Genomic DNA, 20,672 nt, shown 5'->3' with positions numbered 1-20,672 from the left:
GAGCCTCACAGATAATCAGAGCAGGGTTTGGGCCTCTCAACACCAAACTTAGAGTTTGGTTGTGGCCTCCCAATACCAAACTTAGAGTTTGAATGTGGGGGTTTTGTTTGACTCTGTATTGAGAGAAGCTTTTCATGCTTCCTCTCCATGGTTACAGAAGGAGAACCTTGAGTCTTGAATACAAGGTAGTCCTCATTCAACTTAAGGACCAACTCTCCTCTGTCAACATCAATCACAGCTTTTGCTGTGGCTAGGAAGCGTCTGCCAAGGATGATGGATTCATCCTCATCCTTCCCATTGTCTAGGAATATGAAATCAGCAGGGGTGTAAAGGCCTTCAACCTTCACTAGCACGTCCTCTACTAGTCCATAAGTCTGTTTCATTGATTTGTCTACCATCTCTAGTGAGATTCTTGCAACTTGTACCTCAAAGATTCCTAGTTTCTCCATTACAGAGAGTGGCATGAGGTTTATCCCTAACCCCAGGTCACATAGAGCCTTCTCAAAGGTTATGGTGCCTATGGTACAAGGTATGAAGAATTTTTCGGGATCCGGTTTCTTCTGAGGTAATGTCTGCCTCATTAATGCATTCAGTTCATTGGTGAACAAGGGAGGTTCATCCTCCCAAGTCTCAGTACCAAATAACTTGGCATTCAGCTTCATGATTGCTCCTAGATATTTAGCAACTTACTCTTCAGTGATGTCTTCATCCTCTTCAGAGGAAGAATATTCATCAGAGCTCATGAATGACGGAAGGAAGTTCAATGGAATCTCTATGGTCTCTGTATGAGCCTTAGATTCCTTTGGTTCCTCAAAGAGAAACTCCTTTTTGTCCAGAGGACGTCTCATGAGGCTTTTCTCACTGGGACTCATGTCCTCCTCACTCTCTCCAGGTTCGGCCATGTTGGTCATGGTTATGGCCTTGCACTCTCTCTTGGGATTTTCTTCTGTATTGCTTGGGAGAGTACTGGGAGGAGTTTCAGTAATCTTCTTACTCAGCTGACCCACCTGTGCCTCCAAATTTCTAATGGAGGACCTTATTTCATTCATGAAACTTAATGTGGTCTTGGATAGATCAGAGACTATGGTTGCCAGGCCAGAATGGCTCTGTTCAGAATTCTCTGTCTGTTTTTGAGAAGATGATGGAAAAGGCTTGCTAATGCTAAACCTATTTCTTCTACCATTATTATGGAAGCCTTGTTGAGGCTTCTGTTGGTCCTTCCATGAGAAATTTGGATGATTTCTCCATGAAGGATTATAGGTGTTTCCATAGGGTTCTCCCATGTAATTCACCTCTGCCATTGCAGTGTTCTCAGGATCATAAGCTTCTTCTTTAGAAGATGCTTCTTTAGTACTATTGGATTAATAGCGGATAATTTATACGCTTTTTGGCATTGTTTTTAGTATATTTTTAGTAGGATCTAGTTACTTTTAGGGATGTTTTTATTAGTTTTTATGTTAAATTCACATTTCTGGACTTTACTATGAGTTTGTGTGTTTTTCTGTGATTTCAGGTATTTTCTGGCTGAAATTGAGGGACTTGAGCAAAAATCAGATTCAGAGGTTGAAGAAGGACTGCTGATGCTGTTGAATTCTGACCTCCCTGCATTCAGTGGATTTTCTGGAGCTACAAAACTCAAAATGGCGTGCTTCCAATTGCGTTGGAAAGTAGACATCCAGGGCTTTCCAGCAATATATAATAGTCCATACTTTCGCCGAGTTTAGATGACGCAAAAGGGCATTGAACGCCAGTTCTACGCTGTAGTCTGGATTTAAACGCCAGACACACGTCACGAACCAGAGTTGTACTCCAAAAGAAGCCTCTGCACGTGTAAACTTAAGCTCAGTCCAAGCACACACCAAGTGGGCCCCAGAAGTGGATTTATGCATCAATTACTTACTTCTGTAAACCCTAGTAACTAGTTTAGTATAAATAGGACTTTTTACTATTGTATTTGACATCTTGGGACGTCTAGTACTTAGATCATGGGGGCTGGCCATTCGGCCAGGCCTGAACCTTTCACTTATGTATTTTTCAACGGTAGAGTTTCTGCACTCCATAGATTAAGGTGTGGAGCTCTGCTGTTCCTCATGATTTAATGCAAAGTACTACTGTTTTATATTCAATTCAACTTATTCCGCTTCTAAGATATCCATTTGCACCCAAGAACATGATGAATGTGATGATTATGTGACGCTCATCATCATTCTCACTTATGAACACGTGCCTGACAAACACTTCCGTTCTACATGCAAATAAGCTAGAATGAGTATCTCTTAGATATCTAATACAGAGGACCGAGTCCGAGATATTAGAATCTTCGTGGTATAAGTTAGAACCCATGGATGGCCATTCCTGAGATCCGGAAAGTCTAAACCTTGTCTGTGGTATTCCGAGTAGGATCTGGGAAGGGATGGATGTGACGAACTTCAAACTCGCGAGTGCTGGTCGTGGTGACAGACGCAAAAGGAGGGTGAACCTTATTCCAGTATGATCGAGAACCTCCAGATGATTAGCCGTGCCGTGACAGAGCATTTGGACCTTTTTCACAGAGAGGATGGGATGCAGCCATTGACAACGGTGATGCCCTATATAAAGCTTGCCATGGAAAGGAGTAGGAAGGATTGGATGAAGACAGCAGGAAAGCAGAGGTTCAGAGGAACAAAAGCATCTCTATACACTTATCTGAAATTCTCACCAATGAATTACATAAGTATTTCTATCTTTATTTTCTGTTTATTTATTATTATTATTCGAAAACTCCATAACCATTTGATATCCGCCTGACTGAGATTTACAAGGTGACCATAGCTTGCTTCAAGCCGACAATCTCCATGGGATCGACCCTTACTCACGTAAGGTTTTATTACTTGGACGACCCAGTGCACTTGCTGGTTAGTTGTATCGAAGTTGTGACAAATCATGAATTAAGATTAGAGCACCAAGTTTCTGGAGCCATTACCAGGGATCACAATTTCGTGCACCAAGTTTTTGGCGGCGTTGCCGGGGATTGTTCGAGTTTGGACAACTGACAGTTCATCGTGTTGCTCAGATTGGGTAATTTTCTTCTTATTTTATTTCAAAAAGTTTTCAAAAAGTTTTCAAAAATGTTTTCTTCTTTTTCGTTTTTCCCAATTAATATTCAAAAAAAAAATATTTTCAAAAAATAAAATATATTTTTCTTCAGAATTTTTAAGAATGAATTCTAGTGTTTCATGATGATTTGTTGAATCCTGGCTGGCTGTAAAGCCATGTCTAAATTCCTTTGGACTGAGGATTCAACTAATCACTTCAATGCATGTAATAGCATACTAAACCTTGGCTGGCTATTATGTCATGTCTAACCTTCAGATTGGAGCTTTAGACTGAGAGTGCAAGATTCCTGGAATTCATATTAAAAATTTTGGAATCTTTATTTTTCTTTTTCACATTAATTTTCGAAAAAAATAAAAAAATTTATAAAATCATAAAAATCAAAAATATTTTGTGTTTTTTGTTTGAGTCTTGAGTCAATTTTTAAGTTTGGTGTCAATTGCATTTTTTCTAAAAAATTTATGCATTTTTCGAAAATTCATGCATTCATAGTGTTCTTCATGATCTTCAAGTTGTTCTTGGCCAGTCTTCTTGTTTGATCTTCATATTTTCGTATTTTGTGTCTTTTCTTGTTTTTCATATGCATTCTTGCATTCATAGTGTCTATGCATGAAAAAAATTTCTAAGTTTGGAGTCTTGCATGTTTTCTTTTCTTTAAAATTTTTCAAAAATAAGTTCTTGATGTTCATCTTGACATTCAAAGTGTTCTTGGTATTCATCTTGACATTCATAGTGTTCTTGCATGCATCATGTGTTTTGATTCATAATTTTCATGTTGTGAGTCATTTTTTTCTGTTTTTCTCTTTCATCATAAAAAATTCAAAAATAAAAAAAATATCTTTCCTTTTTTCTCTCATAAATTTCGAAAATTTGGATTGACTTTTTTCAAAAATTTTTAAAATTCAATTGTTTCTTATGAGTCAAATCAAATTTTCAATTTAAAAATCTTATCTCTTTCAAAATCTTTTTCAAAAATCAAATCTTTTTCATTTTTTTATTTATTTTTGAAAATTTTAAAAATATTTTTTAAAAATCTTTTTCTTAATTTCACATCATATTTTCGAAAATATCATCAACAATTAATGTTTTGATTCAAAAATTTCAAGTTTGTTACTTACTTGTTAAGAAAGATTCAAACTTTAAGTTCTAGAATCACATCTTTTGATTTCTTGTGAATCAAGTCATTAATTGTGATTTTAAAAATCAAATCTTTTTCAAAACTAATTTCAATCATATCTTTTCAAAAATATCTTTTTATCTTATCTTTTTCAAATACCTTTCTAATTTCTTATCTTCTTATCTTTTAAAAATTGAATTTCAAATCTCTTTCAACTAACCACTTAACTTTTTATTTGATTCTTCTCTTTAGTAAAACTGCCCAACTAACTTTTTACCTTTAATTTTCGAAAATCCCTTCCCTCTTTTTCAAAATTTCTTTTTAATTAACTAATTATTTCAATTTTGATTTTAATTTTATTTCATTCCTAATTTTCGAAAACTACTAACCTTTTTCAAAAACTATTTTCGAAATTTAACTTTAAAATTTAATTTTTATTTTTCGAATTTTCTCACCTCCCTTCTTCTTCTATTTATTTATTCATTTACTAACACTTCTCTTCATCTCATATCTCTGCTCCCCTCACCCTTGTGTTTGGATTCTCCTCCCTTCTCTTTCTTTACATTACATTCTTTTCTTCTTCTACTCACACAAAGGAATCTCTATACTGTGACATAGAGGATTCCATATTTTCTTTGTTATTCCCTTCTTTGTCATATGAGCAGGAGCAAGGACAAGAACATTCTTGTTGAAGCAGATCCTGAACTTGAAAGGACTCTGAAAAGGAAACTAAGAGAAGCTAAAATACAACAATCCAGAGACAACCTTACAGGAATTCTGGAACAAGAAGAGGATATGGCAGCCGAAAATAATAATAATGCAAGGAGGATGCTTGGTGACTTTACTGCACCTAATTCCAATTTACATGGAAGAAGCATCTCCATTCCTGGCATTGGAGCAAACAATTTTGAGCTGAAACCTCAATTAGTTTCTCTGATGCAACAAAACTGCAAGTTTCATGGATTCCATCTGAAGATCCTTTTCAGTTCTTAACTGAATTCTTGTAGATTTGTGATACTGTTAAGACTAATGAAGTAGATCCTGAAGTCTACAGGCTCATGCTTTTCCCTTTTGCTGTAAGAGACAGAGCTAGAATATGGTTGGACTCTCAACCTAAGGATAGCCTGAACTCTTGGGATAAGCTGGTCAAGGCTTTCTTAGCCAAGTTCTTTCCTCCTCAAAAGCTGAGTAAGCTTAGAGTGGATGTTCAAACCTTTAGATAGAAAGAAGGTGAATCCCTCTATGAAGCTTGGGAGAGATACAAGGAACTGACCAAAAAGTGTCCTTCTGACATGCTTTCAGAATGGACCATCCTGGATATCTATGATGGTCTGTCTGAATTAGCTAAGATGTCATTGGATACTTCTGCAGGTGGATCCATTCACCTAAAGAAAACGCCTGCAAAAGCTCAAGAACTCATTGACATGGTTGCTAATAACCAGTTCATGTACACTTCTGAGAGGAATCCTGTGAGTAATGGGACGCCTCAGAAGAAGGGAGTTCTTGAAATTGATACTCTGAATGCCATATTGGCTCAGAATAAAATATTAACTCAACAATTCAATATGATTTCTCAGAGTCTGAATGGAATGCAAGCTGCATCCAACAGTACTCAAGAGGCATCTTCTGAAGAAGAAGCTCATGATCCTGAGAACCCTGCAATAGCAGAGGTGAATTACATGGGTGAACCATATGGAAACACCTATAATCTCTTATGGAGAAATCACCCAAATCTCTCATGGAAGGATCAACAAAAGCCTCAACAAGGCTTTAATAATGGTGGAAGAAACAGGTTTAGCAATAGCAAGCCTTTTCTATCATCCATTCAGCAACAGACAGAGAACTCTGAACAAAATACCTCTAATTTAGTAAACTTAGTCTCTGATCTATCTAAGGCCACTCTGAGTTTCATGAATGAAACAAGGTCCTCCATTAGAAATTTGGAGGCACAAGTGGGCGAGCTGAGTAAGAAGATCACTGAAACCCCTCTTAATGCTCTCCCAAGCAATATAGAAGAAAATCCAAAAGGAGAGTGCAAGGCCATTGATATAACCATCATGGCCGAATCCAAGAAGGAAGGGGAGGACGTGAATCCCAAGGAGGAAGACCTCCTGGGACGTCCAGTGATCAACAAGGAGTTTACCTTTGAGGAACCAAAGGACTCTGAGGCTCATCTAGAGACCATAGAGATTCCATTAAACCTCCTTACGCCCTTCATGAGCTCTGATGAGTATTCTTCTTCTGAAGAGAATGAGGATGTTACTAAAGAGCAAGTTGCCAAGTTCCTTGGTGCAATCATGAAGTTGAATGCCAACTTATTTGGTAAAGAGACTTGGGGAGATGAACCTCCCCTGTTCACCAATGAACTATGTAACGACCCAATTTTCAGTACGCCTAGGACATACCAGAAACTGAGTGCTACCAATTTGTCATCCTATATATTATCTATTATTTATTATATGAGCCTAATTCGTTGTTAAAAGCGTAGTTAGTTAGCGAGGTACTTTTTTTTAAAATATATTTGTATTAATAAACAGAATCATTCATAATCAACTCACAGCTAATAACAGATAAAACAGTTATAAGCAACCACACATAAATACATCACAAGTAGCTAGCAACATTCAGTTATCCAGCCTTTATTAGAGTATAGACCTTTAGTTAGAACACCCCTAGATATAGCTAAATAATATATATATATATATATATATATATATATATATATATATATATATATATATATATATATATATATATATATATATACATACAACATCCCAGGTCCTGACCTGTTCAAGAGGTCCCTAAGCTGGCACCTAGGCTAGCCTAGACTCTATACTCACCTAGTCCCTCCAAACTACTAAAGCGAGGGAAAGTACGTTCTTAGTCTTCACAACTCAAGTCAGGTGGAACGTCATCAAAAGGTGGAACATCATCTTCTACTCCTCTGCACGATCAGATATTGCCATATGACATCACTCCAGTACCTCATCAAGTAGCCACATAACAAGAGTCTCGTACATAGGATTTAGGTTAAAGTTCGCGTACAAACGGGGTGCAGACGTTGGCTGGTCTCACCGTATATACATATGAACAGAGAACGGGATTCACCCTAGACTCAGAAGACTACCTAGAGCGGAATCCTCTTTGTGAACGGTCATCAGCGAACTATGAAAGTGTACCCAAGCTTCCATCTGAAGGAGGAAGGGAGAGAGAAGGGGTAAGAACTGGGGAGTTCTTAGTAGGGTCGGGGTTATTAGTTACGTTCATTAATTCTATGTTGTTTAGTAGACTATTAGCAGAATACGAGGAAGCAGTAATTAGAAAACACAGATAAGTAGAGAAGATAGAGAAAGCAGATAACAGAACACAAACAGAAGAATACAAGAAAATATCACAAGAGCAGAGAATGGAATACAAACAAGGAAAGCATACATTCATACCACAAACATAACAAAGGAAATGCACAACCAAGTATGATGCATGTCTAGCCCTAGTGCATGTAATGAGCTCATCTGTCGGTTACTAACCCGCTCCCAACGTTATCCAGCAACCTCTGTCTGGATAAGGCTTTCCTATTGGCTATACCCTGTGTAAAGGAAATAACCCTCTGCCACCACAGGGTCCACTGCACGCAGGAAATAACACATCTGCCACTGCAGGATGTACGCCGACACACCTTCTATATACAGGAAATAACCCCTCTGCCACTACAGAAATGGAACAGGTGGTCACGGTACTTCTGTAGCAGGAAATAACCCTCTGCTTTATAGAAATAAAATATGGATCTGTACCGTAGGGAAGCGTTCTCAGTGATCACACCATTATCTATCTGACTGCCTCACTGCAGCAGATGATCATACAAGTATATCTGGAGTTGCCTTAACGTAACAAATGAATAAACACATCTCTTGGGTTGCCTCAAGCAACAAATCATCACATAATCATTCTCATTATCATCATTCATCATCATTCTCATTATTCATCATCATTTTCACATCCTTATTCTGTACCTCTTTCTTTCTCTGTTCAATCATACTGTACAAACTTTACATCTTTCACTTTTACAATATCTTAATTCAAACCATTTCTTTTAATCACATTACTCTTTTCTCTTTGTCTTTTTACTTTGCTCTGATTACTCTTTTCTCTGTATCCCTTTACTCTGCTCTGGTTACTCTGTTCTCTGTGTTTCTTTACTCTGCTCTGATTTCTCTGTTTAACGTATGTATTTAAAGCTTATGTAAATTTCGGAATGAATAGTTAGTCTGTGCCAAGTATAGGTTCATTAAGTCTATACTGAAACAGTTTAACTTTTCATATAATACCTAACCCTATTCGCAATTCCAGGACTAACTATGTTGCCCTAGTTCGTTCACTAGTCTCTGTCTGTTTTTCTGTCATTAAAACTTTACAGACTTTTTCTTCGATTTTTATCTTTTCTTCAACTTTTTATCTTTTATTTATCTTTGCCTCACTAATATGTTTTTACCACTCCCTAAGTGTTTTATGAAGGTAATTATGAGATTCTGCGCTTAAAGTTGTCTTTCTAAAGCTTTTACAGAAAACTGCCTTTTCTGCATTATTTTATTATTTTTATTAAAATATTATTTTTAATTAAAGATTATTATTTATTATTTTATCATTAAATTTTCGAAAATTAACTTACTTTTACTTTTAACCTTTAAAATTCACTTTTTACCATCCGTAACTTTTAATATTTCTACTTTTACCACCCCATCATTCAGAAATTACAAAATAACCCCTTAAACACCAAAAATTTTACTTCCTTGCCCTTTCATGGATCAAAAAGGTGTTCTTCATTGTTCTTCACCACACTCAAAGTGTTCTTCATGTTCTTCGTAAATTCTTCAAATTCTTTCTCTGTTTTTACCCGTTTTTCAGTCTTTTCAGTAACCAATTTTTACCATAATTCATAATAAATTTGCAGCCACTAAAACCCCATCTTTTCTACATGATTTTAACACAAATTGAACCCCAATTTAAGGTTTAGGGTTCGTTTTTCCAGCAGCCATGAAGAACACAAATTCAAAGTTGAATATCATCAAATTTCATCAAATTTTCACCAAAATTTCAACAAGAATCACTCATATAAACAATCAATTTCAAGCATAACCAAACCATATCATAATCACACAATTCAAACACAATCAATCAAGATTAATTTTACCAAACCCTACCTGGTTTTGCTGCTCCTAATTCAGTTAAACTTTCAGGTGGTCCTTAAGCAATTTTTCCTCCTAAAACACATCAAGAACAACTTTAAATTCAAAAACTCTCAACTGACCAAATCTCCCTCAGCACATTAGGAAGAGATATCTCACCTTAGATTTTCTGGAAATTAATATTTCTTGGCCCTCAAGTCAAGTTAAGCCTGATTCCTAAGGAAGAACATTAAGAAAACAAATGTTTTGCATGATTTTCCTTGAAAACCGAATTGAAGAGGGAGGGAGATAGCCATCTCACCTTTTTTCCATCCTTGATAAGTCACATGGTTATGTAGAGGAAGAAGAGAGGATCATTTTGGTGAAATAAGAGTTTTGATTTGAGTTTTGGTTCAGAAGAAATCAAGCTTTGAAGATTAAGTGTTCATGAAGTTTTCTCTCTTTTCTCTCCTTTCAATTTCGGCCAAAGGGAGTAAATGACCAGCCTTGGAGTGTCTTGGTGGTGTAAGGTGACTTGTGATTGGTTGGCTTGGAGATGGGTTAAAATAATATTAAAATATCTCAGATGTATGACTACTAAAACTAGATGTATCGGAACACTTGTAAAAACATCTCTAAAAATTATTTTCTGAGCTACTAGCATAAATGACACTAGTAACATATTTATTATGAGAATAGTACATGTATAATGAGGCCTTAGCATTGCTAAATTCATCAGAGAGTGTTGGTGCTAAGCTGCACCAGTAAACCGTAAACCCGGTTAAACCGATTTTCTGTTTTTAACTAAAACTGACCAGGTAACCTTATAATATCATTCAAGCATCTTCTAATACTAATATAATGATAATATTATACTATTATATCTCTTCTCTCATGAGTCGAGTCCGGTTCGTCAAACTGAGACTATTTACGAAAACTACAATCAGAACTCCAAACCGATACGGTTCAAAAACTAGGTTCTTTGCGATTGCGTTGTCGGGCTTGTCTCAACTAAGGTCCTGAGTTAAATATAATATAATGACAATGAGGATTGAGATGCTTGATGATACATCATAGGTGTTCCCTTTACTGATCTTATGGAGAAATCCGTACTTTCAGAAAACATCTCGCGTACTCGAAAACTGGGGTTGTTACATTCTACCCTCCTAAAAGAAAATTTTGCCCTCAAAATTTCAGTCACGTGCAAGAATCCTTCTTCAAGCGGTCTATTTCCTTCAAGCCATCCTGACGAAGAGATTGGTCCGTTCCTTACAGCATCCAAATCTAACATAGTCATTGCCACGTATATCATAACAGCTATTAGGATAGCTGGTCTCACATCGATTCGTCGTTTGGATCTCGATTAAACCATGCCTATTCGCAGTCATTGAGGTCTTATACACACCAAACAATCAATATTAAGGTGATCAGTCTTAATATCTCAAGCTAGGCACAAACATTGCCAAAATGAGCACTCATAGACATTCATGCCAAATGTATCTTGAAGATACCCTAACAGCATGAGACACACAAGCAGAGTATGCAATGAAGCATAGTCAGTCCACTCCCCAGGCTCTACTAGGAATGAACTACTCTGATACCAAATTGTAACGACCCAATTTTCAGTACGCCTAGGACATACCAGAAACTGAGTGCTACCAATTTGTCATCCTATATATTATCTATTATTTATTATATGAGCCTAATTCGTTGTTAAAAGCGTAGTTAGTTAGCGAGGTACTTTTTTTTTAAATATATTTGGATTAATAAACAGAATCATTCATAATCAACTCACAGTTGAAAACAGATAAAACAGTTATAAGCAACCACACATAAATACATCACAAGTAGTTAGCAACATTCAGTTATCCAGCCTTTATTAGAGTATAGACCTTTAGTTAGAACACCCCTAGATATAGCTAAATAATATATATATATATATACATACAACATCCCAGGTCCTGACCTGTTCAAGAGGTCCCTAAGCTGGCACCTAGGCTAGCCTAGACTCTATACTCACCTAGTCCCTCCAAACTACTAAAGCGAGGGAAAGTACGTTCTAAGTCTTCACAACTCAAGTTTGGTGGAACGTCATCAAAAGGTGGAACATCATCTTCTACTCCTCTGCACGATCAGATATTGCCATATGACATCACTCCAGTACCTCATCAAGTAGCCACATAACAAGATTCTCGTACATAGGATTTAGGTTAAAGTTCGCGTACAAACGGGGTGCAGACGTTGGCTGGTCTCACCGTATATACATATGAACAGAGAACGGGATTCACCCTAGACTCAGAAGACTACCTAGAGCGGAATCCTCTTTGTGAACGGTCATCAGCGAACTACGGAAGTGTACCCAAGCTTCCATCTGAAGGGGGAAGGGAGAGAGAAGGGGTAAGAACTGGAGAGTTCTTAGTAGGGTCGGGGTTATTAGTTACGTTCATTAATTCTATGTTGTTTAGCAGACTATTAGTAGAATACGAGGAAGAAGTAATTAGAAAACACAGATAAGTAGAGAAGATAGAGAAAACAGATAACAAAACACAAACAGAAGAATACAAGAAAACATCACAAGCGCAGAGAATGGAAAACAAACAAGGAAAGCATACATTCATACCACAAACATAACAAAGGAAATGCACAACCAAGTATGATGCATGTCTAGCCCTAGTACAGGTAATGAGCTCATCTGTCGGTTACTAACCCGCTCCCAACGTTATCCAGCAACCTCTGTCTGGATAAGGCTTTCCTATTGGCTATACCCCTGTGTACAGGAAATAACCCCTCTGCCACCACAGGGTCCATTGCACGCAGGAAATAACACATCTGCCACTGCAGGGATGTACGCCGACACACCTTCTGTATACAGGAAATAACCCCTCTGCCACTACAGAAATAGAACAGGTGGTCACGGTACTTCTGTAGCAGGAAATAACCCCTCTGCTTTACAGAAATAAAATATGGATCTGTACCGTAAAGAAGCGTTCTCAGTGATCACACCATTATCTATCTGACTGCCTCATTGCAGCAGATGATCATACAAGTATATCTGGAGTTGCCTTAACGTAACAAATGAATAAACACATCTCTTGGGTTGCCTCAAGCAACAAATCATCACATAATCATTCTCATTATCATCATTCATCATCATTCTCATTATTCATCATCATTTTCACATCCTTATGCAGTACCTCTTTCTTTCTCTGTTCAATTATACCGTACAAACTTTACATCTTTCACTTTTACAACATCTTAATTCAAACCATTTCTTTTTATCACATTACTCTTTTCTCTTTGTCTTTTTACTTTGCTCTGATTACTCTTTTTTCTGTATCCCTTTACTCTGCTCTGGTTACTCTGTGCTCTGTGTTTCTTTACTCTGCTCTGATTTCTCTGTTTAACGTATGTATTTAAAACTTATTTAAATTTCGGTATGAATAGTTAGTCTGTCCCAAGTATAGGTTCATTAAGTCTATTCTGAAACAGTTTAACTTTTCATATAATACCTAACCCTATTCGCAATTCCAGGACTAACTATGTTGCCCTAGTTTGTTCACTAGTCTCTATCTGTTTTTCTGTCATTAAAACTTTACAGACTTTTTCTTCGGTTTTTATCTTTTCTTCAAATTTTTATCTTTTATTTATCTTTGCCTCACTAATATGTTTTTACCAATCCCTAAGTGTTTTATGAAGGTAATTATGAGATTCTGCGCTTAAAGTTGTCTTTCTAAAGCTTTTATAGAAAACTGCCTTTTTCGCATTATTTTATTATTTTTATTAAAATATTATTTTTAATTAAATATTATTATTTAATATTTTATTATTATTTATTATTTTATCATTAAATTTTCGAAAATTAACTTACTTTTACTTTTAACCTTTAAAATTCACTTTTTACCACCCGTAACTTTTAATATTTCTACTTTTACCACCCCAACTTTTAGAAATTACAAAATAACCCCTTAAACACCAAAAATTTTACTTCCTTGCCCTTTCATGGATCAAAAAGGTGTTCTTCATTGTTCTTCACCACACTCAAAGTGTTCTTCGTGTTCTTCGTAAATTCTTCAAATTCTTTCTCTGTTTTTACCCGTTTTTCAGTATTTTCAGCAACCGATTTTTACTATAATTCATAATAAATTTGCAGCCACTAAAACCCCCATCTTTTCTACATGATTTTAACATAAATTGAACCCCAATTTAAGGTTTAAGGTTCGTTTTTCCAGCAGCCATGAAGAACACAAATTCAAAGTTGAATATCATCAAATTTCATCAAATTTTCACCAAAATTTCAACAAGAATCACTCATATAAACAATCAATTTCAAGCATAACCAAACCATATCATAATCACACAATTCAAACACAATCAATCAAGATTAATTTTACCAAATCCTACCTGGTTTTGTTGCTCCTAATTCGGTTAAACTTTCAGGTGGTCCTTTAGCACTTTTTCCTCCTAAATCACATCAAGAACAACTTTAAATCCAAAAACTCTCAACTGACCAAATCTCCCTCAGCACGTTAGGAAGAGATATCTCACCATAGACTTGCTGGAAATTAATGTTTCTTGGCCCTCAAGTCAAGTTAAGCATGATTCCTAAGGAAGAACATCAGGAAAACACATGTTTTGCATGATTTTCCTTGAAAACCGAATTGAAGAGGGAGGGGGACAGCCATCTCACCTTATTTCCATCCTTGATAAGTCACATGGTTATGTAGACGAAGAAGAGAGGATCATTTTGGTGAAATCAGAGTTTTGATTTGAGTTTTGGTTAAGAAGAAATCAAGCTTTGAAGATTAAGTGTTCATGAAGTTTTCTCTCTTTTCTCTCCTTTCAATTTCGGCCAAAGGGAGTAAATGACCAGCCTTGGAGTGTCTTGGGGGTGTAAGGTGACTTGTGATTGATTGGCTTGGAGATGGGTTAAAATAATATTAAAATATCTCAGGTGTATGACTACTAAAACTAGATGTATCGGAACACTTGTAAAAACATCTCTAAAAATTATTTTCTGAGCTACTAGCATAAATGACACTAGTAACATATTTATTATTAGAATAGTACATGTATAATGAGGCCTTAGCATTGCTAAATTTATCAGGGAGTGTTGGTGCTAAGCTGCACCAGTAAACCGTAAACCCGATTAAACCGATTTTCTGTTTTTAACTAAAACTGACCAGGTAACCTTATAATATCATTCAAGCATCTTCTAATACTAATATAATGATAATATTATACTATTATATCTCTTCTCTCATGAGTCGAGTCCGGTTCCTCAAACTGAGACTATTTACGAAAACTACAATCAGAATTCCTAACCGATACGGTTAAAAAACTAGGTTCTTTGCGATTGCGTTGTCGGGCTTGTCTCAACTAAGGTCCTGAGTTAAATATAATATAATGACAATGAGGATTAAGATGCTTGATGATACTTCAGAGGTGTTCCCTTTACTAATCTTCTGGAGAAATTCGTACTTTCAGAAAACATCTCGCGTACTCGAAAACCGAGGTTGTTACAAACTAAATGCATTGGATCAAGTGAGATTGCCTCAGAAGAAACAGGATTATAGAAAGTTCCTAATACCTTGTACCATAGGTACCATGACCTTTGAGAAGGCTCTATGTGACCTTGGGTCAGGAATAAACCTCATGCCACTCTCTGTAATGAAGAAACTAGGAATCTTTGAGGTGCAAGCTACTAGAATCTCATTAGAGATGGCAGACAATTCAAGAAAAGAGGCTTATGGACAGGTAGAGGACGTGTTAGTAAAGGTTGAAGGCCTTTACATCCCTGCTGATTTCATAATCGTAGATACTGGGAAGGATGAGGATGAATCCATCATCCTTGGAAGACCCTTCCTAGCCACAGCAAGAGTTGTGATTGATGTTGACAGAGGTGAACTAGTCCTTCAATTGAATGAGGACTCCTTTGTGTTTAAAACTCAAGGTCATCCCTCTGTAAACATGGAAAAGAGGCACAGTAAGCCTCTCTCAGTACAGAGTCAACTAAAGCCCCCACAGTCAAACTCTAAGTTTGGTGTTGGGAGGCCTCAGCCAAACTCTAAGTTTGGTGTTGAACTCCCCTATCCAAACTCTAAGTTTGGTGTTGGGAGTCTATAAAATTGACCTGATCACCTGTGTGGCTCCATGAGAGCCCACTGTCAAGCTATTGACATTAAAGACGCACTTGTTAGGAGGCAACCCAATTTTTTATTTATCTAATTTTATTTTTATTTTATTGTTCTTTCATTTTTTATTAGGTTCATGATCATGTGGAGTCAAAAAATAAATAGAAAAATAAAAAATAGAATAAAAAACAGCAGAAGAAAAATCACACCCTGGAGGAAGGGCTTACTGGCGTTTAAACGCCAGTAAAGAGCATCTGGCTGGCGTTCAACGCTAGAACAGAGTATGGATCTGGTGTTGAATGCCCAAAACAAGCATCATCCTGGCGTTCAGATGCCAGGAATGCACACTGAGGAAAGCTGGCGCCGAACGCCAGAAACATGCTGCATCTGGGCGCTGAACGCCCAGAACAAGCATCAATTCGGCGTTTAAACGTCAGAATTGCATGCAAAGGCATTTTACATGCCTAATTGGTGCAGGGATGTAAATCCTTGACACCTCAGGATCTGTGGACCCCACAGAATCATCTCAGCATCTGTGGACCCCACAGGATCCCCACCTACCTCCACTCATACTCTTCCCTCTTCTCAGTGTTCATCCTCTCTTCCCAATAAACACCTTTCCCCAAAACCCTTCACCAATCAAATCAAGCTCTCTTCCCTACTACCCCTTCACCACTCACATCCATCCACTCTTCCCCATAAACCTACCTCATAAACCCCACCTACCTTCAGAATTAAAAATCACTTTCCCACCCAAACCCACCCTAAATGGCAGAACCTAACCCCTCTCCCTCCACTATATAAACCACTCCATTCTTCTTCATTTTTCACACAACAAAACCCTCTCATCCCCTTCTTGGCCGAGACACAACCCTCTCTCCCTCTCTTCCATTTCTTCTTCTTCTTTTCTTTCTTCTCTTGCTCGAGGGCGAGCAATATTCTAAGTTTGGTGTGGTAAAAGCATAAAGCTTTTTGTTTTTCCATTACTATTGATGGCACCTAAGACCGGAGAATCCTCTAGAAAAGGGAAAGGGAAGACAAAAGCTTCCACCTTCGAGTCATGGGAGATGGAAAGATTCATCTCCAAAGCCCATCAAGACCACTTCTATGATGTTGTGGCCAAGAAGAAGGTGATCCCCGAGGTCCCTTTCAAACTCGAGAAAAATGAGTATCCGGAGATCCGACATGAGATCCATAGAAGAGGTTGGGAAGTTCTAACAAACCCCATCCAACAAGTCAGAATTCTAATGGTTCAAGAGTTCTATGCTAATGCATGGATCACTAGGAACCATGATCAAAGTAAGAACCTGAACCCAAAGAATTATCTCACTATGGTTCGGGGGAATTACTTAGATTTTAGTCCGGAAAATGTGAGGTTGGCGTTCAACTTGCCAATGATGGAAGAGAACGCACGCCCCTACACAAGGAGGGTCAACTTTGATCAAAGGTTGGACCAAGTCCTCATGGACATATGTGTGGAAGGAGCTCAATGGAAGATTGACTGAAAAGGAAAACCGGTTTAACTAAGAAGATTGGACCTTAAGCCTGTAGCTAGAGGATGGTTGGAGTTCATTCAACGCTCAATCATTCCCACTAGCAACCGGTCTGAAGTTACTATAGACCGGGCCATCATGATCCATAGCATCATGATTGGAGAAGAGGTGGAAGTTCATGAGATTAAACCTCGAGAACTCTACAAGGTGGCTGACAAGTCCTCCACTATGGCAAGGTTAGCTTTTCCTCACCTCATTTGCCATCTATGTAATTCGGCTGGGATTGACAAAGAGGGAGATATCCTCATTGATGAGGACAAGCCCATCACTAAGAAAAGGATGGAGCAAACAAGAGAGCCTATTCATGGATCTCAAGAGACGCATGAAGAAGCTCATTACCAAGAAATCCCTGAGATGCCTCAAGGGATGCACTTTCCTCCACAGAATTTTTGGGAGCAAATCAACACCTCCCTAGGAGAATTAAGTTCCAACATGGGACAACTAAGGATGGAACATCAAGAGCACTCAATCATCCTCCATGAAATTAGAGAAGATCAAAGAGCTATGAGGGAGGAGCAACAAAGACAAGGAAGAGACATAGAAGAGCTCAAGGACATCATTGGTTCCTCACGAAGAAAATGCCACCATCACTAAGGTGGACTCATTCTTTGTTCTCAAATTTTCTGTTTTTCATTTTCTTTATGTTAAGTGCTTATCTATGTTAGTGTCTTATTACATGATCATTAGTATTTAGTAACTTTGCCTTAAAGTAGTGAATACGAATCCATCACCTCTCTTAAATGAAAAATGTTTTAATTCAAAAGAACAAGAAGTACATGAATTTCGAATTTATCCCTGAACTTAGTTTAATTATATTGATGTGGTGACAATACTTTTTGTTTTCTGAATGAATGCTTGAACAGTGCATATGTCTTTTGAAGTTGTTATTTATGAATGTTAAATATGTTGGCTCTTGAAAGAATGATGACAAGGACACATGTTATTTGATAATCTGAAAAATAATAAAAATGATTCCTGAAGCAAGAAAAAGCAGTGAATACAAAGCTTGCAGAAAAAAAATGGCGAAAAAAAATAAATAGAAAAAGAAAAAGCAAGCAGAAAAATCCAAAAGCTCTTAAAACCAAAAGGCAAGGGTAAATAAAAAGGATCCCAAGGCTTTGAGCATCAGTGGATAGGAGGGCCTAAAGGAATAAAATCCTGGCCTAAGCGACTAAATCAAGCTGTCCCTAACCGTGTGCTTGTGGCGTGAAGGTGTCAAGTGAAAACTTGAGACTGAGCGGTTAAAGTCAAGGTCCAAAGCAAAAGAAGAGTGTGCTTAAGAACCCTGGACACCTCTAATTGGGGACTTTAGCAAAGCTGAGTCACAATCTGAAAAGGTTCACCCAGTTATGTGTCTGTGGCATTTATGTATCCGGTGGTAATACTGGAAAACAAAGTGCTTAGGGCCACGGCCAAGACTCATAAAGTATCTGTGTTCAAGAATCAACATACTGAACTAGGAGAATCACTAACACTATCTAAACTCTGAGTTCCTATAGATGCCAATCATTCTGAACCTCAATGGATAAAGTGAGATGCCAAAACTATTCAAGAGGCAAAAAGCTACAAGTCCCGCTCATCTGATTGGAGCTATGTTTCATTGATAGTTTGGAATTTATAGTATATTATCTTCTTTTTATCCTATTTGATTTTCAGTTGCTTGGAGACAAGCAACAATTTAAGTTTGGTGTTGTGATGAGCGGATAATTTATACGCTTTTTGGCATTGTTTTTAGTATGTTTTTAGTAGGATCTAGTTACTTTTAGGGATGTTTTTATTAGTTTTTATGTTAAATTCACATTTCTGGACTTTACTATGAGTTTGTGTATTTTTCTGTGATTTCAGGTATTTTCTGGCTGAAATTGAGGGACTTGAGCAAAAATCAGATTCAGAGGTTGAAGAAGGACTGCTGATGCTGTTGGATTCTGATCTCCCTGCACTAAAAGTGGATTTTCTGGAGCTACAGAACTCGAAATGGCACGCTTCCAATTGCGTTGGAAAGTAGACATCCAGGGCTTTCCAAAAGGGCGTTGAACGCCAGTTCTACGCTGCAGTTTGGAGTTAAATGCCAGGAACACGTCACGAACCAGAGTTGAACGCCAAAAACACGTTACAACTTGGCGTTCAACTCCAAAAGAAGCCTCTGCACGTGTAAACTTCAAGCTCAGTCCAAGCACACACCAAGTGGGCCCCGGAAGTGGATTTATGCATCAATTACTTACTTTTGTAAACCCTAGTAACTAGTTTAGTATAAATAGGACCTTTTACTATTGTATTTGACATCTTGGGACGTCTAGTTCTTAGATTATGGGGGCTGGCCATTCGGCCAGGCCTGAACCTTTCACTTATGTATTTTTCAACGGTAGAGTTTCTGCACTCCATAGATTAAGGTGTGGAGCTCTGTTGTTCCTCATGATTTAATGCAATGTACTACTGTTTTATATTCAATTCAACTTATTCCGCTTCTAAGATATCCATTCGCACCCAAGAACATGATGAATGTGATGATTATGTGACGCTCATCATCATTCTCACTTATGAATGCGTGCCTGACAAACACTTCCGTTCTACATGCAAATAAGCTAGAATGAGTATCTCTTAGATATCTAATACAGAGGACCGAGTCCGAGATATTAGAATCTTCGTGGTATAAGTTAGAACCTATGGATGGCCATTCCTAAGATCCGGAAAGTCTAAACCTTGTCTGTGGTATTCCGAGTAGGATCTGGGAAGGGATGGATGTGACGAACTTCAAACTCGCGAGTGCTGGGCGTAGTGACAGACGCAAAAGGAGGGTGAACCCTATTCCAATATGATCGAGAACCTCCAGATGATTAGCCGTGCCGTGACAGAGCATTTGGACCTTTTTCACAGAGAGGATGGGATGTAGCCATTGACAATGGTGATGCCCTATATAAAGCTTGCCATGGAAAGGAGTAGGAAGGATTGGATGAAGACATTAGGAAAGCAGAGGTTCAGAGGAACGAAAGCATCTCTATACACTTATTTGAAATTCTCACCAATGAATTACATAAGTATTTCTATCTTTATTTTCTTTTTATTTATTATTATTATTCGAAAACTCCATAACCATTTGATATCCGCCTGACTGAGATTTACAAGGTGACCATAGCTTGCTTCAAGCCGACAATCTCCGTGGGATCGACCCTTACTCACGTAAGGTTTTATTACTTGGACAACCCAGTGCACTTGCTGGTTAGTTGTATCGAAGTTGTGACAAATCATGAATTAAGATTAGAGCACTAAGTTTCTGGAGCCATTACCAGGGATCACAATTTCGTGCACCATGGATGCAGCTTGCAATTCATTCAGACTGAGAAATCATATTGACTTGCTGAGTCAATATTTTATTCTGAGCCAATATGGCATTCAGAGTATCAATTTCAAGAACTCCCTTCTTCTGAGGCGTCCCATTGTTCACAGGATTCCTCTCAGAGGTGTACATGAACTGGTTATTTGCAACCATTTCAATGAGTTCCTGAGCTTCTGTAAGGGTTTTTAGATGAAGAGATCCTCCTGCAGAATGGTCTAATGACATTTTTGACAACTCAGACAGATCATCATAGAATATACATATGATGCTCCATTCTGG

General features: G+C 37.6%; 1 non-coding gene across 1 annotated transcript; it reads right to left on the bottom strand.

The window, feature by feature from the left end:
* Window positions 1–5,400: 5,400 nt before the first annotated feature.
* Window positions 5,401–5,508, bottom strand: LOC112774770 (small nucleolar RNA R71). The gene has a single exon (XR_003189232.1). It is a non-coding gene; the product is annotated as a small nucleolar RNA R71 (small nucleolar RNA).
* Window positions 5,509–20,672: the final 15,164 nt, after the last annotated feature.

This window comes from Arachis hypogaea, chromosome 18 (genome assembly GCF_003086295.3).
Source record: "Arachis hypogaea cultivar Tifrunner chromosome 18, arahy.Tifrunner.gnm2.J5K5, whole genome shotgun sequence".
Taxonomy (NCBI): Eukaryota; Viridiplantae; Streptophyta; class Magnoliopsida; order Fabales; family Fabaceae; genus Arachis; species Arachis hypogaea.
This window is presented reverse-complemented; position numbering and strand designations above follow the sequence as displayed.